This window comes from Chlamydotis macqueenii, chromosome 2 (genome assembly GCF_036417535.1).
Source record: "Chlamydotis macqueenii isolate bChlMac1 chromosome 2, bChlMac1.mat, whole genome shotgun sequence".
NCBI lineage: Eukaryota > Metazoa > Chordata > Aves > Otidiformes > Otididae > Chlamydotis > Chlamydotis macqueenii.
The window spans coordinates 105,371,492-105,393,251 of record NC_141557.1 but is presented as its reverse complement, the minus strand read 5'-3'; the positions used below and the strand labels follow the sequence as shown (position 1 = coordinate 105,393,251).

The window sequence follows — 21,760 nt, the reverse complement described above, 5'->3', positions numbered from 1 at the left end:
AGCGGGGCTCAGGTTCCCATTGCACACAGCTTGCAGAGCTGCTCTGTGCTGCTCTTACTGATGTATCTCTTGATAAATTAACTACATCTCCATATGTGCCTGGCTGGACATGGCAGTGCTAGGACATGAACCCTACTGCTCAAAGGAGCAGCCCTGTCACCAGAAGAGCAAAGCACCTTGGCCACAATCAAGCCTCCCTGTGGCTACAGGAGCCAGCAGAGGAGAAAAGCCCAGAGGGGCCTGGCCACAGCCATGTTCATGGGCTGGTGTGGGGTGCTGAGAGGTTTCAAATGGGGGGTCCTAATCAGGTATTTCCTGTTGAGCCAGTAATTCATGGGATTGGAGTTACTCAGGGAGAGATCCCAGAGGTATATGAGGGAGGGACTCTAAGTGTATGTGAGGAGAGAAACTATTTGGGTGCTAAGGTATTTGAGGACTAAGAGGGAAACAGAGAGACACCCCGGGGACTCCCACAGCCCCATCCAGACTTGACACCACATGACATAGAATGCTGTGCTGACTTGCCTGATCCTCCTCCTGGAGGGCACCATCTCCGCCTGGCATATCAGGGGATTCATGTGACTTGTGAAAATTTCATATGGCTGTGATGAAACTGTGATGAACTGTGTGTTCAGGTAACTAAGCCCCTTTAGTCTCCACACAGTTAAATTGGTCATAAACTGTGACAGTCTTTGAGTCTAGGCTCTGTTTTCCCATAATCTTTAAGTGGGAAAAAATGTTTTCATAAGATGATCACTCAAAAAAATAGCTGAGATAAAGAATTGAGTAGAATAATAGTACATGTAAGGCACCAGAAAATGGGTCTAATTTTATAACATTTGCACACTCCTGCAAATGTGCATATGAAAAGCTGAGCAATCAGCACAGTTTATCTCTATGTGACATTTCCAAATGCTATTTATACATTTCATGGGTCAGTCTTTTATTAAAATAGCCGTATATGACAGTTATCTAATGATCTGACATTTGAAACCAATTCAATTTATATGTTAAATTTGATGTTATGGGAAAACTAATACACTTACCACATTTTCGTTCTGTAGGTCTAGTTGTCATCTTAATTTGTCTGGAAACATCTTTTTATTTTCTAGGACTACTTCATGGGATATAAAGTAATATAAATCATTCTAGCTCATCTATCATTGGGAATTACCGTTAAAGGTAAATTTTGGACCAGCCAATATATATCACAATGATACGTAAAAAGAACAGCAGAAATGCCCTTAATCTTCTCCGATGAGTATCTGCATCTCATGCAGAAAGACAGAGTGAGAGATCAGCTGTTTGAAGATGAACAGGGCAGTAATGGAAACTAGTAATGTCTTTCAATTTGTTAACAAATAATGGAGTTTTATAGTTTGCACCATATTGGCTCATGTCCTCCTCACCCTTCATTTTTTCCCTCAAGTTTTCTGGGGGCTCCATGGAAAGCTTAGGCAACTGGGAAGGGTGTAATGAGTGTGCCCTATTTTTGTGGCTCATGGACCCTTGGAAAATGGTCTCTTTTTGTGTTCTTCATCTGAAGGTTGAAAGAGAGAAAGAATTTACAGCATTTAGAGAAAAAAAAAAAATCCAGTTTCATATCACATTGAATATCATGGATAAGTTAAAAGGCAATCAAAATTAGGACTACTAATCTGTGTTCATCTTAGAATCGTAGACTCATAGAATCAAAGAATCATAGAATCATAGAATAGTTAGGGTTGGAAGGCACCTTCAAAGGTCATCTAGTCCAACCCCCCTGCAAGAAGCAGGGACACCTCCAACTAGATCAGGTTGCTCAGAGCCTCATCCATCCTGCCCTTGATTGTTTCCAGGGATGGGGCATCCACCACCTTTCTGGGCAACCTGTTCCAGTGTTCTATAACTCACATCGTAAAAATTTTTTTCCTAATTTCCAATCTAAATCTACCCCCCTCTATTTTAAAACCATTGCATTGCAATGTGTCCTGGTTCTGAGTAGGATAGAATTATTTTTTGCTGGAGCTGGGAGAGCAGCTGGAGCAGGTGGAACCTGTGACTGGGGGGCACATCTGGGATAGCTTACCCAAATTAGCCAAAAGGCTAATCGATATGGTGTGACATCATGCTCAGTATAATAAGTGGGGACAGTCATAGAATTGTAGAATCATAGAATGGTTAGGGTTGGAAGGCACCTTCAAAGGTCATCTAGTCCAAACCCCCTGCAAGGAGCAGGGACATCCCCAACTAGATCAGGTTGCTCAGAGCCTCATCGAGCCTGGCCTTGAATGTTTCCAGGGATGGGGCACCTACCATCTCTGTGGGCAGCCTGTTCCTGTTTCATCACCATCATCATAAAAAAATTTTTCCTGATGTCTACTCTGAATCTACCTCCCTCTGTTTTAAAACCATTACCCCTTGTCCTATAACCACAGGCTCTGCTGAAGAGTTTAACCCCATCTTTCTTATAAGCCCCCTTTCAGGTACTGGAAGACCGCAATAAGGTCTCACTGGAGCCTTCTCTTTTTGAAATTGAAAAACCCCAATTCTTTCAGCCTTTCTTCATGGGAGAGGTGCTCCAGTTCTCTGATCATTTTTGTGGCACTCCTCTGGGCTTGCTTCAACAGGTCCATGTCCTTCTTATATTGAGCGCTTCAAAGCTGGACGCAGTACTCCAGGTTGAGTCTTATGACAGTGGAGTAGAGGAGGAGAATCACCTGCCTCAACCTGCTGGTCATGCTTCTTTTGATGTTGCCCAGGACATGACTGGCCTTCTGGGCTATGAGTACACGTTGCTGGCTCATGTTCAGCTTTTCATCCACCAGTACTCCGAAGTCTTTCTACATAGGGATGCACTCAATCCCTTCATCCCCTCAGCCCGTATTGATACCAGGAGTTGCCCTGAGCCAGGTGTAGGACCTTGTTCTTGGCCTTGTTGAACCTCATAAGGTTCATATTGGCCCACTTCTCAAGCTCATCCAGGTGCTTCTGGGTGGCATCCTGTTCCTCTGGCATGTCAACTGCACCACTCAGCTTGGTGTCATCTGCAAACTTGCTGAGGGTGCACTCAATCCCATGGTCTATGACATTGAGAAAGATATTAAGCAGTACTGGTGTCAGTGCAGACCCCTAAAAGACACCACTTGTCAGCAACCTCCATCTGGACATTTAGCCATTGAACACTACCCTCTGGATGTGACCATTCAACCAATTCCTCATCCTCTGAACAATTCACCTTAATCTTGTTTTTCTTTCTGACCAATTATGACAAGTGGCATTACCCTACTTCAACTTATGAACTGCAGGAATTATACATATCTTATTCACCATTCTGAAAAGGTTCTCTACAGGGAAAGGAGTGTGTAACCATAATCTCTTTACTATTTGCAAGCACTGTATCTTTAAATCCCTTTTAATTTTATAATTTTTGTATTTAAAGAAAACTCATCAGTTTGGCTACACCATCAGAATTCTAACAATGAAAAGCCACAAATCTTATGCTACATGAGAATGAGGGCAAGGCATTTTATAAATATTTGTTCATATAATAGCAATATATAATATTGCTTCATGGAGTTGTAAAACCAGTTTCAAACAGAAAATTGTCAAGCAAAATAAAACTTCAAGAACTTTAAATTGCTATTTTATTTACCACTGACTGTCTTAAAGAACTGTAAAATACTGAGAAAGTATATATTTTGCAGAGAGATTTTATACTGGCTAGACTTGAATCAAAATAAATACATAAAGACAGTGCTCAGTCACACTGAATTCAGTTATTCTTTTGTTATTTATGTTTTATAATTTACTCTACTAGGACGTATTTTGGTTTCCAATGTGTCATAACTGCACTTAGAAAGTAAAACAGGAAAATGTTAAGTGACAGCTTACACTTCCTCTAATATTTAGTTAGCAATTTTAAGGTTGCAACTACTGTCACTGGTAAATTGGAAAGGGAAAAACTAGCACCAATGCAGAACAGAGTTTGTCCTCCAGAAAGTTAGCATTGCATCAGAATATATAAAATTTAGAGTTCTCCCTTAAGACAGTCTTAATAATCTTATTTCAGGTATTATAATATTTTTAGTTCCAATACTACATTTGCAGACAAAAGTCTTTTACTGAGGCTTTACTTTCTTTTTTTTTTTTTTCCAATTGAATATCCTTCCTGGTTATTTGAATGTTCCTAATTTTATTGTCTCAAAAGGAGTTTAATTTAACAGTTATGTCAGTAGCCTGAAAATGAGGGATTCTAATTTAATACCACCTTCCATTTAAAAGGTCTTTTCTGTGTTTCTGTCCCTGACAGAAAGCCTGGGAGTAATGTCCTTTTGCAAACATTGTTAACAGTTGCAGCTTGTTAGCAGCAGCAATTGTAATTCCCTTTATGCTACAGGCAATGCAGCTGTGGAGAGGAGACCTGGATCTGCATATTCCAAGTACAATTATGTTCCCAGGTCCGTCCCCTGTGGCTTTGTTGACATTGCTCCATCCTCATCAACTTCCTCTGTAATGGCTATCTACCTTGTCTAATTAGCTGGGTTTGGAATGAAATCTCCCACAAGACTCAGGATAGCCAGGATAACTGAAGTTACCATACACGCTCTCTCTGGCCTCTCAATTCATTCCTTTTCAGAAAAAAAAAAAAAAAAAAATTGCTGATGTAAGAAGTTTGAAAAAATGGATAAGGAAGACATTCTGTTACATCTTTATTCTTTTACCATCGTGTAGACTCAAAAGGGCTTGGAAACATAGTTGAAATAGAGAACAAATTAACGGACTGTGGTGGAACCCATTTCTACTGTCTATGGTAGAAATCAAGACTTTCTGCGACTTGCAAAGTAAAAAAGTAATAATGGTTTTCACATGCAAAAGAATCAATATTTAATTCAGTATTATCTGTTGTATTGGTAGATCTATTGGCAAAATTACCTGTTTTAAATTAAACTGATTGAAGAAATAGCCAAATCTTTCTGATTAAGATAAACAAGAACTTTCCAAGTATATTTATAAAGAATGTGATGCAAAGACTACACAACGGAAATTTCACCCCAAAGCGTTATAAAGTATGACAGCAAATAAAACAAAGGGCAATGACAAAAAGCAGCAGGTAGCTTAAACCATGAGCATCATTAAAGTCTGCCTGTATGGCATATCACATATTGCTTTTTTATTTCAGTATCAAAATGTGCTGTTATTGTCTGATATTTACTTCAGGTTAGTAATTGTAAAACATTCTGAAACAGAGAGGCAGCATATTGAGTTCATCCTAAAGATAGTCTGCATTTAGCAGTTCTGAATGCAAAATGTGCACTATGTTTTCAATTAGCTAACACAAGATTAAAATAGTTACTTTTTGGTTCTAAAAAGGCATAGACTCTCCATAGTAGATTTGTAATTTTGTTCATCAATTTTAAGCTACTTTTCTTAGAATATTTTTTGGGCAAGTCCCTTTCTTCCTCTCTCCTTTACCTATAAGTAATTCCAACAATGGATTTTCATTGTCTGCTAGCTCTTACACCAACGCATTTTTTAGTCTGTAAAAATGCATAAACTCTGAACTCCAGACACAGCTCTATATTTATTTTATGTAAGTGCTTTGTTCAGCACTTCTAATAGAAAAATACTGGACATTCAAATGGATCTTTATAACTCCTAAAACTGAATCCACAGATCAATTTTTACACCTTAATGCAAATTTACCCAGGTGTAAATTAAAAATAGTTTATCTGGAGTGCTTTTGCAACTACAACTTATTCTAAACTACAATCACTTTAAAAATAATCATATAAACCAAAAACCATGTAATTCCTACCAGTTTCACACCCAAATAATTTGTAGAAGTGAATAAACTGACAGCCATTCAGCATTTTAATAACCAATCAACAGCTATTAAATATCTCTGGGCTATATTCTACAGATTGTTTCTTGACTACAATCTACTTGAAGAGTTTGAACATGAAAAATAAATTGTAGCTATACCTTCTAATAGAAGGATTATGAAAGAAACATGCAATACAAATATTGTGATAGTATATATACTGTAGTGCTCTTTAAACATGTTATTTATTACCAAATTCCTGTTTTACACTTGATATCCAACAAAAGTAGAGGCATCCCTTTTTTTTTTTTTTTTGTGGTCTGAAAGACTTTGCAGCTGCTAGATGTGTAATTATAAAGAGAAATGGGAAGAGAAATGGGAATGTTAAGATAAAGCAGTAAGTTCAGAGTAGCAAGTCAGGGAGTATTTATTTAAAAAAAAATATTAATGCCACAGTAGCATGAAGAGTAGCAAGTCAGGGAGTATTTGTAAGTGTTCCTGTAAAACAAGAGACTTTTCATTCTTTTTTTTTTATGTCACCCTCAGAAATTGTAAGCCCATTTTAGTGACAATCGCTTGCATGAGTGTAGATGAAGCTATCGCAAGCAGTCTGCCAGACACAGGGGTCTTGCAAAAACAGATTGATAGTCAGCATGAAACTTTAATGTGCAAGTTGAACATAAAACAGGCATAGTAAGTATTTCCTCCGGTAAATCCAACTTAGAAAGTTGGATTTCCACAGCTCTAGAAGTTAGTCGGTGGACTCTGAGGAAACCACAAAAGCATATTTCTCCTCCTGGAGGTTTTGAATGGCTTCTGGGTTTGTCTTTACCTGTTGTTGGTTTTGCTCTGGAGAAAGCCAGCTAAATATTTTAAATTTTATTTTTAAGATAATAAAGAGAAAAAAGATAGAGATCTTACCTGTGTAAACTCAGGGCCTTCTAGGTTTAAAGAAATGGGTAGTGTAAAAGACGATTTAGACATCTGATGCAGAGAAGTAAGCAGTTTTCTCTTACTTAAGAGATCCGTGGAAAGCTTTAGGAGTTACAGCTTCCTGCCAGTATAAGTCACTTCTGCTTTTAGTTTTGAAAATTCACAGTGTGACACTGGTTACTGCATGCTATTTTGGGTGCCCTGATTAAAACTATGAACACAGGCACTTTTGTGCAAAACACCATAAGGCCTCTCTGATGTTCATTCAGCGTTCAGAATTAAAATGCAGAAGGCTCTAGCAAGCAAAATACAAGCTGATTTTATTTTTCCTAGTGGAAAAATAAAATACTCCCTGGCAAGTAACGAAGATGGTGGGAAGGTAATTCATTTTGTGTGAGAGTATTTTGCAAGTGAAAGGGATATGCCCTCTGTTTAGAGATTGGTCAGGGAAACAAGTGATCAATTTAGAATAGTGACAAAAGTTAGTCAAAGAAAAGAGTTTCTACAGTTTGCTTTTTGCCCTCCAGACTTTTTCACCCCCCAAATAATTTAGTTTCAAGAATCATAAAATCTTCATGCTGAGAAAAAAACACTTGCCCAATGTACTGGTTTATGTCCTTACATGTTTTGAGACACATGAAATAAATCCTTGCACTTTCCTTGCAACTTTCTACACGAGTTAGTCTTTCTCTGCTAGCTAGAGTTGGATTTTTATAGTCAGCTGAAAGATACAGTAAAAATAATATAATTGTAATTTTTTTTTAAAAGACCCTCAAAATCTTCTGGAATAGTTATGCAACAAGCTATAATGTTTTCATAGAAATTAAGTTTTATCTTAAGACAACTGAGGAAATTTTGAACAATAAGGGCTGCATCAAAAGAAGCAGGGCCAGCAGGTCGAGGGAGGTGATTCTCCCCCTCTACTCTGCCCTGGTGAGACCCCACCTGGAGTACTGTGTCCAGTTCTGGAGTCCCCAACACAAGAAGGACATGGACCAGTTGGAGAAGGTCCAGAGGAGGGCCACGAAGATGATAAAAGGGCTGGAGCACATCTCTTATGAGGACAGGCTGAGAGAGTTGGGGCTGTTCAACCTGCAGAAGAGGAGGCTCCAGGGAGACCTGATAGCGGTCTTCCAGTACCTCAAGGGGGCCTACAAGAAAGATGGGGAAAGGCTGTTTAGTAGGGCCTGTTGCGATAGGACGAGAGGTAATGGTTTTAAAATAGAGGGGGGTAGATTTAGATTGGAAATTAGGAAAAATTTTTTAAGATGCGAGTTATAGAACACTGGAACAGTTTGCCCAGAAAAGTGGTGGAGGCCCCATCCCTGGAGACGTTCAAGGCCAGGCTGGATGAGGCTCTGAGCAACCTGATCTAGTTGGGGATGTCGCTGCTCCTTGCAGGGGGGTTGGACTAGATGACCTTTGAAGGTCCCTTCCAACTCTAACCTTTCTATGATTCTATGATTCTATGTTCATTGTGCATTCCTTGTGCTCTCAAAAAGAAGAGAAATATCTTTCCCAAAAGATATTTTGGGAAAAAAAAAAAAACAAGAACTGTGGATTACAGTAACACTTCTGTAATTATTATGGAAGACATATTTATGATGAGATAATCTAGAGCTTAGTGCTACATCAGTGTTAGGTCCAGGCCAAGAAGATTTCAGAGAAGTCCTAAATGGTAAAAAAACAAACATGACATTTTGTCAGACTTAATGTAGGATAAAGCTAAAAAAACCAAAGCAAAATAAAACAAGCAACCAACCCACCCCAAAAACTTCTAAAACAATTTTAGATTTTCCACTATGAAATTAGTGGAAATCCTTAGCCTAAGGAATAAACATACCTTCAGATGATGGATTTTTTTTTTTTTTTAAATTGTCCGTCTAAGAAAATTTAGCAACTGCTCCTATGTGGACTTAGAAAAACTCTTGTCTGTACTTTTGCAATGTATTTTTAACCTTTTTTTTTTTTTTTCTGGAAAGGAAGGAAAGTAAATTCTGACCTGCACTGCAGCCCTTACTTAAACATTCAGGAATATCATGGCCAGAAGACAAAAGATGGTGAATGAGGAACTGTGATTCTTCGGCATACATAATACTGTAAGAAAACACAACTAGACAGTGTTGCCAGGTCAGAGAACAAGAGCAGAGCAGAACATGGCCTGCAAAAGGAACAGTTCTTATTAGTGCATATGTGAGCTCTGGTGCCTTGGCTACACAGAATCTCAGTTTACTGTATTTATGTCTAGATGTCAGGGGCAAATGAGCTGGTTCCAAGTAAATACAAACCCCTATAATATCATAAACCTTAAAACTTGAAATGAATGGGCTTGAACACAGGAAAGCTGTCCATCCATTGTGTCCATCTTGACACAGTGTCGTAGTTCAGCCCTGATCAGGACCAGACTATGCAGTCTCTCTCTCACTCCCCCCACCCTCCGAGAGAATAGGGGGAGATAATACAAGGAAAAACGGCTCGAGGTTTGAGATAAGGACAGGGAGAAATCCTTAAAGTTACCGTCACGGGCAAAACAGACTCGACTTGGGGAAAACTATTCATTTATTACTACAAACAGCAGGATAATGAGACAGAGAACAAGATAACCTCCATCTACCCCTCCCTCTTCCCAAGCTTAACATTATCTCTACTACCTCCCCCCCACCCCGAGCGGCACAGCGGGGGGGAAGAGGGAATGGGGGTTGCAGTCAGTTCATCATACGTTGTTTTACGCCGCTGCTTCATGGTCGGGGGAAGAACTCCTCACATTCCTCCCCTGCTCCATCGTGGGGTCCCTCCCACGGGCCACAGTCCTTCGTGGAACTGCTCCGGCGTGGGTCATCTCTTCCACGGGGTGCAGTCCCTCTAGAACAGCTGTCCCAGCAGGCCCTCCATGGGCCACAGCTGCCTTCAGGCATCCACCTCCCCCGGTACGGGGTCCTTCACGGGCTGCAAGTGGATCTCTGCTCCTCCGTGGACCTCCATGGGCTGCAGGGGGACAACCTGCTCCACGATGGTCGTCACCACAGGCTGCAGGGGAATCTTGGCCAGGAGCAGCATTACTCCTCCCCCTCCTTCTGAACTGACCTTGGCGTCTGCAGCCGTTCCTCACAACAGGCTGGTAGATGTCTCTCAGGATCTTTTTTTACATCTTATTCACTTCTCATCTCCTTTCCACTTCTTGCAGCCGGGCTGGACCTAGTCGGGCCCAGTCGGCTGCCTGGCAAGAGGCCAGAGGGTGAGGCCTGCAAGGCCCATGAGGCCTGCGCCTCCCCCTTTGCACCTCTGCCCCCGCTCAGCTTCTTCACATCTTCTCTTCTCTCTTTTTTTTTCTGTTTTCCTTTTCTTAAATACATTATCGCAGAGGCGTTATCACGGGACATTCTGCTACCAATCGGCTCAGCCTTGGCCAGCAGCGGGTCTGCCCTAGGCCCGGCCGAGTCCACTGAACAAAGGGGAGCAACTTCTAGCAGTTTCCTACAGAAGCTGCCACCTTAGGCCCCCCCTCACTAACAAAACGGCGACACACAGTCAGAAAGCCTTATACTCTGTAGAAAAGTATTACGTACACTATTGGAGCAGCTGGATTTTTATGAGATTATTCAGAATTACTTCTCAGACTTTTGAAGATGATCTCCTGATAACTTCTTGAGGATTATCTCCTCCTAACTACTTCAGTATAAGTAATATAGTTTCTGTGTCAGACTGGAAATGAACACATAATTTATCAAATTATATACAGTTTCAGCTTTAAGAAGTAGATAGATGGGCTAATTTTTTTCTCTCAGTGTAAACATATTATACAGCTCAAGGTTATTTGATCACATTGTGTCTGTAAGTAATAGTTATTTAATTATTTATGAAATTAGATATCAAAACCAAGCTGACAAAGATATCTTTCTGGTGCTTTTACCTCAAGTGTTTTTGCCTGTGCCAGGCAAAACTTGATTACTTTGCCTAAAACTTGATATTAGATTTGAGTGAGGGAATCAACATGAGCTAAGATCACATTTTCATATCTTCTGTGCTCTTTATCATGCTTATTTGTTTGTTTATTTGTTTAAGAAACAAGAATGTTTGGGGAGAGATGCTTTTTAGTACGAATGGTTGCATCTTACTTTTGGTTTGTGGTCTGACATCAGCTCTGCACAGGGTGAGGTATAGCGGATGCAAAACAGAAAAATGGGAAGAGGAGAAAGATGCTTTCCTAAAATCTGTGGAAACTGAAGAAGTGTAATTGGAATTCAGTGATATGCTACCACTTGCCACCTGGAAAACTAGGTTTTTTACCGGTGCTTCTTCTCACTGGCTTTCTAGCAATACAGAAGAGGTGACATTTCATTTGCCAAGCCAGAATTAACTAGACGTATGTGTAGGAAAAGGGTAAAACCATTGTTGACAGTTGGCAAACAAGATAAGCTTGTTTAGTGAGAATGCTGAATTTTGTCACAGGATGTAATCTAAGTAAGTAAGATGTGCCATATGAAAGGAACAGAAATGAGCAGTAGGAAGCAAATAAAAATGGAAGTTTCCTGGAAATGTTTGTTGAAGAACTGATGAGGCAAACTGTTCAGGATAGGAGGGGCTTTTGGCAAGGCACAGGTAGTATGCAATAGTAAGGGAAAAAAAAGTAAAGGGAGTAAGGGAAAAATAATAAGGGGAAAAAAGTGTAGTTTGTACTTTAAAAAAGAAGTCAAATAAGAAGGCTAATTCACAACATTATGAGAAAAATGTTTGTCAACTGAGAAGAAAACACATTTATTCTCAGCACAGTGTCCTCAGATGATAAACAGTTTCCATTTCTCTTGGTCTAGGCACCTGTTAATGACAGGTAGACTTTTTGATAACAGCATTAAAAGAAGATAATTTGGACTAATACATATTAAGGAAAACAATTACCCTGTTAGGTCTTTTCTGATCTTGTAGACCATGTTATTTCCTGCAGAAAGGGACCTCAGCAATATGATAGCTTTCAGCAGCCACTGTCACATTGACTGTTGTCACAGCTTCCCTCCAATGTATGTTAAAAGCTTAACATCATCTTGCTCCACAGGGGAGATCTATTGCTTGCTGATGGTAGAATTAGTAGCACAGTCAGCATGAATGAGAAACCCATTTCTGAGGGAACACGTGAGGAGCTCTACTTGTCACCTGAGCAAAACATTATTGGAGGTTTAGAAGTGTTGAGTCAACTTTATTTTACCTAAATAAATAAATGATTTTTTACATAGACAATGGAGATTGAAATAGAAACTACTGAATTTCAGTTAGATAATTTGGATTATTTTTCTTTTTCATTATACGTATTGTGATTAAAAATAGGAATTTTGTCCATCCAAAAGCTCTAGCTTAAATTAAGGATTTACTTGGGAGAAATAACATGAAAATAAAATTGCTATTAAAATAGCTATACAGTTTTTAAACTCAGTAATTGATCAGTCAAATGTAATATGATATCTATTAATTTATTTTAAAGTTAAACTTCTGTTCAAACATAATGATCAATCATATTTTGTGGCTATATATAGCTATGAGTTACAATCATAGAATCCTAGAGTAATTAAGGTTGGAAGGGATCTTTAAAGGTCATCCAGTCCAATCTCCCTGCAAGGACAAGGGACATCTTTGACTAGATCAGGTTGCTCAGAGCTCTGTCCAACCTGATCTTGAATGTTTCCAGGGATGGGCTATCCACCACCTCTCTGTTCCAGGTTTTCACCATAGAATCGTAGAATCATAGAATGGTTAGGGTTGGAAGGGACCTTCAAAGGTCATCTAGTCCAACCCCCCTGCAAGGAGCAGGGACATCCCCAACTAGATCAGGATGCTCAGAGCCTCATCCAGCCTGGCCTTGAACGTCTCCAGGGATGGGGCCTCCACCACCTTTCTGGGCAAACTGTTCCAGTGTTCTATAACTCGCATCTTAAAAAATTTTTTCCTAATTTCTAATCTAAATCTACCCCCCTCTATTTTAAAACCATTACCTCTCGTCCTATCGCAACAGGCCCTACTAAACAGCCTTTCCCCATCTTTCTTGTAGGCCCCCTTGAGGTACTGGAAGACCGCTATCAGGTCTCCCCGGAGCCTCCTCTTCTGCAGGTTGAACAGCCCCAACTCTCTCAGCCTGTCCTCATAAGAGATGTGCTCCAGCCCTTTTATCATCTTCGTGGCCCTCCTCTGGACCTTCTCCAACTGGTCCATGTCCTTCTTATGTTGGGGACTCCAGAACTGGACACAGTACTCCAGGTGGGGTCTCACCAGGGCAGAGTAGAGGGGGAGAATCACCTCCCTCGACCTGCTGGCCACGCTTCTCTTGATGCAGCCCAGGATGCAGTTGGCCTTCTGGGCCGCAAGGGCGCATTGCCTGCTCATGTTAAGCTTCTCATCCACCAGCACTCCCAAGTCCTTCTCCTCACGGCTGCTCTCAATCCATTCCCCGCCCAGCCTGTATTTGTGCCTGGGATTGCCATGACCCAGGTGCAGGACCTTGCACTTGGCCTGGTTGAACTTCATGAGGTTGGCACGGGCCCACCTCTCCAGCCTGTCAAGGTCCCTCTGGATGGCATCCCTCCCTTCCAGCGTGTTGACGGCACCACACAACTTGGTGTCATCGGCGAACTTGCTGAGGGTGCACTCTATCCCACTGTCCATGTCGCCGACAAAGATGTTGAACAGGGCCAGGCCCAACACGGACCCCTGAGGGACGCCACTCGTGACCGGTCTCCACATGGACATTGAGCCGTTGACCACCACTCTCTGAGTGCGGCCATCCAACCAACTCCTTATCCACCGAGTGGTCCGTCCATCAAACCCATGCGTCTCTAGTTTAGAGAGAAGGATGTCGTGCGGGACAGTGTCAAAAGATTGCACAAGTCCAGGTAGATGATGTCAGTTGCTCGTCCCTCATCCACCGATGCCGTCACCCCATCATAGAAGGCCACCAAATTGGTCAGGCACGATCTGCCCTTGGTGAAGCCATGTTGGCTGTCACCAACCACCTCCTTGCTCTCCATGTGCCTTAGCATGGTTTCCAGGAGAATCTGCTCCATGACCTTGCCAGGCACAGAGGTGAAGCTGACCGGCCTGTAGTTACCTGGGTCTTCCTTATTCCCCTTTTTAAAAATGGGGGTTATGTTCCCTCTCTTCCAGTCATCGAGGACCTCACCAGACCGCCATGACTTCTCAAATATGATGGCCAGTGGCTTGGCAACTTCATCCGCCAGTTCCCTCAGGACCCGAGGATGGATCTCATCAGGACCCATGAACTTGTGCACTTTTAGGTTCCTCAGATCATCCCGAACCTGCTCTTCGAGTACAGTGGGCAGTACTTCATTCTCGCAGTCCCTGCTTGCACCTTCTACAGCTTGGGCGGTGGGACAGGAACTCTTGTCCGTGAAGACTGAGGCAAAAAAGTCATTGAGAACCTCAGCCTTCTCCATGTCCTGGGTAACCAGGACACCAGTTCCCTTCTGGAGGGGGCCTACATTTACCCTGGACTTTCTTTTGTCCCCTACGTACCTATAAAAGCTCTTCTTGTTGTATTTTATATCCCTGGCCAGATTCAGTTCTGCCAGGGCTTTGGCCTTCCTTACCTTATCCCTAGCCACTCGCGTAACCTCTTTGTAGTCTTCCCAGGCTACCTGTCCCCACTTCCACCCTCTATAGGCTTCCTTTTTCACTTTCAGTTGGTCCAGGAGCTCCTTGCTCATCCACGCCCTCCTCCTGGCCTTTTTGCCCAACTTGTTTTTCATCAGGATGCACCTCTGCTGAGCTTGGAGGAGATGCTCCTTGAATATGGACCAACTTTCCTGGGCCCCTCTTCCCTCCAGGGCCACCTCCCATGGCACTTGGCCCATCAGGTCCCTGAAGAGGCCGAAGTCCGCCTTCCTGAAGTCTAGGGCAGAGAGCTTGCCATGTATTTTCCTTGCTGCCCCGTGGATCTTGAACTCCACCATGTCGTGGTCGCTGCAGCCAAGGCTGTTGTTTAGTTTCACATCCCCCACCAGCCACTCCCTGTTGGTGAGCACAAGGTCGAGAATGGCACCCCTCCTTGTCAGCTCCTCTATTGCCTGCAGGAGGAAGTTGTCATCCACGCATTTCAGGAACCTCCTGGACTGCCTGTGCCCTGTCATGTTGTCTCTCCAACAGATGTCAGGGTGGTTGAAGTCCCCCATGAGGACCAGGGCCTGTGACCGTGAGGCTGCTCCTATCTGCCTATAGAGCACTTCGTCTGATCTGTCCTCCTGGCCAGGTGGCCTGTAACAGACCCCCACTGTAACGTCCCCTGTCCATCCCCGTCCTCTAATCTTGACTGTCAGCTCCTCCTCCATCCCCAGGTGGAGCTCCACACACTCCAGCCGGTTGCTGACATAGAGAGCGACACCCCCTCCTCATCTCCCCTTCCTGTCCTTTCTAAAAAGCCTATACCCTTCCATGTTGACTCTCCAGTCGTATGTGTCATCCCACCATGTCTCTGTGATGCCAATGAGGTCGTAGCCCTGCTCGTGTACAAGCATCTCCAGCTCTTCCTGTTTATTCCCCATGCTGCATGCATTGGTATAGAGACACTTCAGCTGGGCCCCCAACAAAGCCAACTTGCTGGCTGGAGCGACAGGGGTGCTATTGGACCGCAGTTTAGTTTTATTTGCACTTTTCTGTGATCCTTCCTCAGCTTCTGGACCCTTGGTGCTGGCACTGGCGCCATGCTGACAGCAGTGGGCTGAACTGTGCTCCCCCTCCCCCAGCAACACCATCCTCATTGTAAAACATTTTCCCCTTGTACAAAGTGTGAATCTGCCTCCCTCTACTTTAAAAACATTACCCCTCACCCTATCACAACAGGCCCTGGTAAAGATTTTCTCTCCAACTTTCTTATAAACCACCTTTAGGTCCTGGAAGATTGTTAAAATATCTCCCTAGAGCCTTCTCCTCTCCAGGCTGAACAGCCCCAACTCTCTCAGCCTGTGTTCATAGGAGAGGTGCTCCAGCCCTCTGATCATCTTTATGGCCCTCCTCTGGACCCTCTCCAACAGGTCTACATCCTTCTTATGTTAGGGGCTCCAGAGTTGGACATAGTACTCTAGGTGGGGTCTCACGAGAGTGGAGTAGAGAGAAAGAATCATAGAATCATAGAATGGTTAGGGTTGGAAGGCACCTTCAAAGGTCATCTAGTCCAACCCCCCTGCAAGGAGCAGGGACATCCCTGACTAGGTCAGGTTGCTCAGAGCCTCATCCAGCCTGGCCTTGAATGTGTCCAGGGATGGGTCTTCCACCACCTCTCTGGGCAACCTGTTCCAGGGTTCTACAACCCTCATTGTAAAAATTTTTTTCCTAATATCTAATCTAAATCTACCTCCCTCTATTTTAAAACCATTACCCCTAGTCCTATCACAACAGGCCCTACTGAACAGTCTCTCCCCATCTTTCTTGTAGGCCCCCTTGAGGTACTGGAAGACCACTATAAGGTCTCCCCAGAGCCTCCTCTTCTCAATCACCTTCCTCAACTTGCTGGCCATGCTTCTTTGGATGCAGCCTGGGATACGGTTCGCTTTCTGGGCTGCAAGCACACATTGCCGACTCATGTTGAGCTTTTCATAGACCAGCACTCCCAAGTCCTTCTCCTCAGGGCTGGTCTCAATCAGTTCTCCATCCCATCTGCGTTTCTGCTTAGGATTGTCCCAACCCACGTGCAGGACCTTGCACTTGACCTTGTTGAACATCATGCAGTTTGCATGGGTCCACCTCTCCAGCCTGAGAAGTTAATTATTTTTTCTTAATGAAAATCTATTTAGTTTTCCAGAAACTAAAGGAAAAAAAAAATGGGAAATGCTAGGAGCACTGTTTATTTTTAAAAGGAATAAAGAACTTTGTAAAGAAGACAGAATGAAAAAGGGATCATTTCTTATTTAAGGAGATGAATGAGATTATGTCCTTATCTTCGACACTTGCCTAATTGAAGTGATCTCAGAAGATTTCATTCTCTCTGGTTTATTCAGTGGGAGTACAGGTAAACAGTTCTTCTCTTAATCAGTTTCCAGTATGAGGAGAATTCAAAATACAGGGAGATCCTTTGGCAAAGGGAAAATATTTTATTGGAAAATTCTTGGAAAACCAAAAGGGAAGACAAGAAAAACCTAAAAAAAAAAAAAAAAAAAAGGAGTGAGGGGAAAAAATAGAGAGAAAAAAAAGAAAAATATGACATATTTTATCTCTTCTTATTTCATTTATTTGTGGTTTAATTATTCATCTACGCTGTTTGTGGGCTACATTTACACAAGCCAGGGGTTTAGAGGAAATTAAACAATAGGATTTCAGTTGAATAATGTATTTTTAAAAATGAATACTAAATCAAAGCTGTGACTGATCAGCCTAGTGTTCTGCTGCATTAACCTCTGAGTATAAAAAATAGTGTAGAGATTAGTACAAGAACTCGTACAGAGATAACATGACCACGTCAGTCCAATTTGGAAAAGACATTTATGCACAAATTTCATTGGCAGAAAAATATCCCTGTTGGATTAGTTCAACAAAATTAAATTAAATTCTCCAGTTTCAGAAATGTCAATGTGTTTTGGTTATTTTTTCTTTTAATTAATCCCCATGATATTTCCATTTAAAATGAATGAAATTAAATAAAGCAAAACAAAATAAAATGAAAGATTCCTGTCTGAAGAATTTCATGATATCAGGATTTCATCCCGTAGTCTTACTAGCAAAACCTAAGTGATAGCTTGGAAGATAGTTGTGAAAATTGAAAAGCCTTTGAGATGAGCTGCTGGGTAAGGCAAAGATACAAACAAATCTTATTCCTCCTGTCAAGAGGAAGAGGAAAGCAGAAGGCTAATTTTTTTTTTCTTTTTGTTAATGGATGATAGAAAGATGACATAGGACAAGGTGCTTTCACTCTATGCTCCGCAGACCATTCTTCATCTCTACATTTTTTTTTTTTTATTTCTAAACATAGGAAAAGGGAAAACTTTTCAGTTATACCCTGAGAAAAATAATCTTTAATATACCAAAAATGAATTTAGAACCTTGCTTTTGTGACACTAATTCCCACTTCTCCTCCACATTTTTTTTAAGGAATTCCCCTCTCCTTTTATTTGTTGTTCTAATTCAGAGGGGAAAAATGGGGGAAAAAAGTTTTCAGTTGTGTTTTGCACTGAGATTCAGAAGTAGACTCTTGACACAAGAGAATTTAATATGGAGTTTACAGCTGCATTCTGGGCACAACAATTTAACCTCAACTGTCATAATAATAACATTAAACCTAACTTATAGACTTTTGGTTTTACCTAGAGGATATGTAATTACTTGCATCATATTAATATAGATTGAAAGGATACATATTAATACAGACTGAAAGGATAGCTAGTTTAGTTAAATAGAGCAATAATTTTAAAAATAAAATGAAAATATGAGTTTAAAGCATTTTACCCTCCTAAAAAGAGGGACAAATTAATCAACTTCAGCTGAAATAATTCACTGTACTTTCTGTAAAATATCTGAAATAAAACTTATAATTTGATTTATTTTTCTATATTTCTCACTGTAATATCCACAGTGAGATTCTCCTATTTAATATCTGTGTACAACTGTAAGTAGGAACAGCATTTTCTTTCTAAAAAACAGTTCGAAGTTGCACTAAAATAAATGGAAACCCTAATGCAACCAAAAGATCAGTTTATGTGGGCTAAACATTAGAATCATGACTTATGATAAATATCAAATATTATGGATTATTTTTGCTAAATATTGCCATAGTTGTTATGAAAGAGTTAACTTAGCATTGCCTAACACATATTTATAGCTGCAATAATGTAAGTCCATTGTATCTTTAAATATCAAAGTCAGGTCAGACAGTACTGAGTAATTGCTGCTTGTAAAATGCTGGTATTTGTTCTGTGAGCAGAATGGAGAGATGTAAACTTAGCTAACTTCATTAACTGCTATGTAGTCTATGTCAAATAGACCAGCTAAAGACTGTGACATGAATGCTACATGAGTAACTGCATGGAAATGCATTGACTTCTAAGAGTCAGAAGCACAGTCAACTAACAAACAATATTTTGTGTGATAAAATCTGAGGAGAAAAATCAGCCTAGTTACAGTAAACTAAAAATATTTATAGGGGGTTCTTCCTTTTAAAACCATCATCTCTTTATGCATTTTGCCATTAAGTACCAAGGATATAAGATATTCATAAAGAACAGACAGAGGAGAGCAACCTCATGTTCACAAGTCCTGGTCCTCATAGGGGACTTCAAACACTCTGATATCTGTTGGAAGGACAACATAATAAGGCACAAGAAATCCAGGAGGTTCCTGGAATGTGTGGAAGATAACTTCCTTCTGTAAGTGACAGAGGAGCCAACGAAGAGAGGTGCTATGCTGGACCTTGCTCTCACCAACAAGGAGGGGCTGTTGGGGAATTTGGAGCTCAAGGGCAGCCTTGGCTGCAGTGACCATGAGATGGTGGAGTTCAAGATGTTTAGGGCAGCGAGGAGGGCGTGCAGCAAGCTCTCTACCCTGGACTTCAGGAAAGCAGACAATGCATCCCTGGCCTCTTCAGGGATCTCCTGGGTAAAGTACCATGAGACAAAGCCTTGGAGGGAAAAGGGGCCCAAGAAAGTTGGTTGATATTCGAGGAACACCTCCCCCAAGCTCAGGAGCAATGCATCCCAACAAAGAAGAGGTCAGGGAATTATGCCAGGTGGCCTGCATGGATGAATAAGGAGCTTCTGGACCAACTGAGGAAAAAAAAGGAAGCCTACAGAGGGTAGAAGCAAGGACAAGTAGCACGGGAATATTACAGAGAGGATGTTCAAGCAGCCAGGGATCAGGTATGGAAGGCTAAAGCCTTGAGAGAACTGAATCTGGCCAGAGACGTCAAGGTCAACAAGAAAAGCTTCTTTACATATGTTGGGGATAAAATAAATACCAGGGAGAATGTGGGCCCTCTCTGGAAGGAAACAGGAAACCTGGTTACCTTGGACGTGGAGAAGGCTGAGGTACTCAATGACATTTTTGCCTTAGTCTTCACCAGCATGAGGTCTAGCCACACTGCCCAAGACACAGAAGGCAAAGATAGGGACTGGGAGAATGAGGAACTGCCTACTGTAGCAGAAGAGCAGATTTGGGACCGTCTAAGGGACCTGAAGGTGCACAAGTGTGTGGGATCTGATGAGACGCGTCTGCAGGTCTTGAGGGAATGATGGGATGAAGTTGCCAAGCCATCACATTTGAGAAGTCATGGCACTCTGGTGAGCTTCCTGCCAACTGGAAAAGGGGAAACATAACCCTAATTTTTTAAAAGGGAAGCAAGGAAGACCTAGGGAACTACAGACCAGTCATTCTCACCTCTGTGCCTGGCAAGATCATGGAGCAGATTCTCCTAGAAACCATACTAAGCCCATTGGAAAATAAGGAGGTGGTTGGTGACAGCCAACACGGCTTAACTAAGGGCAAATCGTGCCTGACCAATTTGGTGGCCTTCTATAATGGAATTACAGCATCAGTGGACAAGAGATGACCAGCAGATGTAATCTACCTGACTTGTGTAAAGGATTTGACACTGTCCTGCACAACATCCTTATTTCTAAGGAACTGGCTGGATGGCTGCACTCAAAGAGTTGTGGTCAATGGCTCGATGTCCAAGTGGAGACGTGTGACACGTGGTGTTCCTCAGGGGCTGGTTTTTGGACCAGCACTCTTTAACATCTTTTTCAGTGACATGGATGGTGGGATAGAGCCCACCTCCAGCAAGTTTCCTGACAACACCAAGCTATGTGGTGCAGTTGACATGCTGGAGGGAAGGGATGCCATCCAGAGGGATCTTGTCAGGCTGGACAGGTGGGCCCATGCAAACCTCATGAAGTTCAATAAGGCCAAGTGCAAGGTCGTCCTGCACATGGGTTAGAGCAATCCCAAGCACAAATACAGATGGGACAGAGAATGGATTGAGAGCAGCCGTGAGGAGAAGGACTTGGGAGTGCTGGTTAATGAAAAGCTCAACATGAGTCGGCAATGTGCACTTGCAGCAGAGAAAGCCAAATGTATCCTAGGCTGCACCCAAAGAAGTGTAGCCAGCAGGTTGAGGGAGGTGATTCTGCCCCTCTATTCCAGCCTCATGAGACCACAGCTGGAGTACTGTGTCTAGCTTTGGAGCCCCCAACATAAGAAGGATGTAGACCTGTTGAAGCAGGTCCAGAGAAGGGCCACAAAGATGATCAGAGGGCTGGAGCACCTCTCCTATGAGGACAGGCTGAGAGAGCTGGGGCTGTTCAGCCTGGAGAAGAGAAGGCTCTGGGGAGATCTTATAGTGGCATTCCAGTACCTGAAAGGGGGCTTATAAGAAAGATGGAAACAAACTTTTTAGCAAGGCCTGTTGTTATAGTAGAAGGGTCAATGGTTTAAAACAGAAGGAATTACATTTACTCTAGATATAAGGAAGAATTTTTTTACTATGATGTAGTGGAACACTGGAACAAGTTGCTCAGAGAGGTGGTGGATGCCCCATCCCTGGAAACGTTCAAGACCAGGTTGGACGGGGGCTCTGAGTAACCTGATCTAGTTGAAGATGTTCCTGCTTCTTGCAGGGGGGTGGACTAGATGACCTTTAAAGGTCCCTTCCAACCCAAAGTATTCTATGATTCTATAATTATTTTTTATGAATATGTGTTTTTAAAGGGCTTTACCCTTCACAGATCAAGGAAAGGATATATTTTTGTAGTTGATAGCGGTGTATTGAAAGGATAATGAAAATAATGTAAAGATATAAAACAAATATTTTAAGCTATTATATTTTTGGAGAAGGATTGTTTTCACAAAGCTACGGAAAATAGCTACGAAAGTTGTGTAAAGACAGAGAAGTGATCTTGTGGTTGACCATCTGACAGTATCGAGGAAAGTTTTTGGAAAATAAACAAAGGGAAAAAAAAATTTAAAAAGAGAGAGATTTAGACAGAGAGAGGAAAACCGCCAGATCTCCTCTCCACATTTATGCAGAAATCCAGCCAAAATTAAATG

General features: G+C 41.9%; 1 protein-coding gene across 3 annotated transcripts in view; it reads right to left on the bottom strand.

The window, feature by feature from the left end:
• Window positions 1-21,760, bottom strand: part of CDH19 (cadherin 19) — a 127,151-nt gene that overhangs the window by 66,660 nt on the left and 38,731 nt on the right. Inside the window, exon 1 of one of the 3 annotated variants that reach the window (XM_086740563.1) lies at window positions 6,725-6,858. The exons of the other annotated variants lie outside the window; for them this stretch is intronic. The gene's annotated coding sequence lies outside the window, so the exon portion shown is untranslated. Of the gene's footprint in view, window positions 1-6,724; window positions 6,859-21,760 lie in introns of those variants that run through there. 3 annotated transcript variants of the gene reach the window in all.